Source organism: Octopus sinensis, linkage group LG18, assembly GCF_006345805.1.
Source record: "Octopus sinensis linkage group LG18, ASM634580v1, whole genome shotgun sequence".
Classification (NCBI taxonomy): domain Eukaryota; kingdom Metazoa; phylum Mollusca; class Cephalopoda; order Octopoda; family Octopodidae; genus Octopus; species Octopus sinensis.
This window is the reverse complement of record NC_043014.1, coordinates 54,740,490-54,743,921: the sequence shown is the minus strand read 5'-3', so window position 1 is coordinate 54,743,921 and position 3,432 is coordinate 54,740,490.

The window sequence follows — 3,432 nt, the reverse complement described above, 5'->3', positions numbered from 1 at the left end:
TTACACTGGGTACACCTTATAGAGTTTCTACCTACGCCTTTTCTACAGATCGAGCATGGCCATCTACCTGAAGGGATTTGTGATTTGTTTGCCTTCCTTGGTTTTTGCTAGGTTGACTCTAAGGTCCTTTGATTCTAATCCTTGCTTCCACACCTGAAGCTTCTCTTCTAGTTCTGGTAGTGACTCAGCTATTAGAGCAAGGTCATCAGCATAGAGAAGCTCCCAGGAGCATCCTGTCTTGAATTCCTCTGTTATTGCTTGGAGGACTATGATGAATAAGAGGGGGCTGAGGACTGAACTTGGTGAACCCCTACTTCTACACGGAATTCTTCACTATACTCATTGCCGACCCTTACCTTACTGACAGCATCCCTATACATGGCTTGTACAGCTCTCACTAACCATTCATCTATCCCTAGTTTCCTCATTGACTACCAGATTAGGAATTGGGGGGGGGGGCTGTCAAAGGCTTTCTCCATGTCAACGAAAGCATTTTACTAATACTTGCAGCCTCTTGTTATCTGTGGTCAGTATATTCTGGCAACAACCACTAAAATATGTGACGCCTACAAGATATATTTTAGAATATTTCTCTGGGATCTTGGCAAACTCAGGGCTCTTCTTTTTTTCTTTTTTTTTTTCGAAGGAAGCTTTACAATTTCTGCTTGCTTGGGTTGCAGAATTTTATAGCTTATAAAATTTTAGAAGTTTTGAAATTTTGTTATTTTCAGTGGTTTAGAAAAAAATCTATCTAATATGAAATATGTTTTGAGAATCTTTTACACATTAATCGTGGATAAAAAAAATGTTATCTTAATAATTATATTTTGCTCTTTTATAGGATGATGCAGAGGAGGAAAGAGAGAGCCATGAAGTTCTTTTATCCAAAGAATTTGCAAGAATTTACTGACCATTCAAGCAATTGCTTTCTGCATGGCAGACCCTTCCAAGAACCAGGCTGACAAGATTGCATCTGAAATCCTGTACCTTCAGTTGTCCATCATCCTGGTGCCAAACTGCCTTCAGCTCACCCATAACCATTCTCGCTCACAACATCATAAGCGGAAAGTGTAACCTCTCAAAAGAGCTATTCTTCACTCCTGCTCCAGAGCGTCGGCTGCGGGGTCATTCCGAAAAGCTCTACCTGCGACGATTTCATCTCAATCGAAGGAGAGGAGCTTTCTCCGTCCGGGTTGCGGATCCGTGGAACAAGCTGCCAGACGAGATGGTGAAGATGCCAACGACCGCTTTGTTCAAAGTCTCCCTTGACCTCAAGTAGCCTGAACTCTTTACATGAACACCACCCTGTACTTAACTCCATGTCCCCCTACATGGCCTTGCTATTTACTTTTGAGCCAAATTAACTAACTAACTAACTAACCATTCTGCTGTATTTAGCTGGTTGAGATTCTGTACCAAATCAGTCTTGGAAATGAATCTGTAAACTTATGATCCTGAATCCAAGAGCCCAACCATTAATTCAATTGAATTCATTGTCACTATATAATACAACTGCAACACTGAATTTCAGGTAATATTGGTTCCAAAATATTCCAGAGTTTACCATTTTGCCAAACCAGCAGTCGTCACCTTCAGTCGGCACATTTACTAATCATATTCTAATTCAAATTCTTCATAGGAAGATTCAAGCCTGTTTCATGATCGAAGCCTCTGACACTTTCATTCCAATGTTCTGGCACTGTTGAAACAATTCTACCTTCACTCAATCATGTTTAGTATCCTTCCTATATTAATAACCAGCTTAAAAGCTATACTCCTTGTGGACTTTTAAGCTAGCTCCCGTGGAGGGCTAATTCGGCCAGGGTCCCAAAATTAAAGGGAGCTAAATAGCATGACTATATGCCCCAGTGGTGTTTGATCAGATATTAAGGATGGACTTTGCCTTTCATCCTTTCGGGGTCGATAAATTAAGTACCAGTTACGCACTGGTGTCGATGTAATTGACTTGATCCGTGTGTCTGTCCTTGCTTGTCCCCTCTATGTTTAGCCCCTTGTCGGTAATAAAAAAAACAGATATTAAGGATGGATGAGAATTAATTCTGTGATGCCATCATTCTATTGTTCTAGTGCCAAGGTGAATTCCAACTGGTAGCCAATTTGTCCCAAAGTTCTTATCTTGACATAAAATTAATGGAAAAACACTAATCTTGACAGAAAGCCACAGCAGCTGACTTCTTCAGCGGGGGATGAAGCTGGGTGCCATCCCTTGACATGTTCTTTTCTCTTTTTCTCTTCTTTTGTTCGTTTCAGTCATTTGACAGCGGCCATGCTGGAGCATCGCATTTAGTCGAACAAATCGGCCCCAGGACTCAGTTTTCGTAAGCCTAGTACTCATTCTATCGGTCTCTTTTGCTGAACTGCTAAGTTACAGGGACATAAACACACCAATATCAGTTGTCAAGCGATGTTGTGGGTACAAACACAGACACACAAACACACACACACACAACACATATATATATATATATATATATATATATATATATGTGACAGGCTTCTTTCAGTTTCCGTCTACCAAATCCACTCACAAAGCTTTGGTCGGCCCGAGGCTATAGTAGACGACACTTGCCCAAGGTGCCACGCAGTGGGACTGAACCCGGAACTATGTGGTTGGTAAGCAAGCTACTTACTACACATCCACTCCTGCACCTAGACACATACACACTCACCCATACTAAATATAGTATGTAGTCATAGAGACTAAGTACCCCCACACTGGCCCCGTGCCGGTGGCACATAAAAAGCACCCTCTACACTCTCGGAGTGGTTGGCATTAGGAAGGGCATCCAGCTGTAGAAACACTGCCAGATCAGATTGAAGCTTGGTGCAGCCTCCTGGCTTCCCAGACCTCAGTCAAACCATCCAACCCATGCCAGCATGGAATAACAGATGTTAATCGATGATGGTGGTGATGATGATGATGATGATAGGTTTGCTGGGTATTTGCAGACACAACTTTAGCAATCCTTAAATGGAAGCGGACCTAACGTTATGTCATGTAGCAGATACCAAATTTTAATGTTCTCATTTCTCTTCCAGACATGTCTCCTGTCTCCACAAGATCGTTTCCAATCTGACAAAACAAATGAAAAGAAACAAACATCATGTTTGTATATTTAGCCATCAGTTCCAGCAACTTGGAGATCACCAAATTCTTGAATGTGGTTGGGTTCCTTTGAATTCAGCATTAGGAAAGAGCCGGAAGCATCTAGTAAGAACATCATCATCACCATCATCATGATAATTTTAATGTCTACATTACTATACTTGTATGGGTCAGATGGAATTTGTTGACACAAATGCCCTTTACCAGCCTTCTCCTATTTCCAAACACGGTAATATTTCCTTTTGGTCAGACATGTTTTCACGGCAGATTGGAAATAAAGGACTCTGCATGTATGACGGTGATGC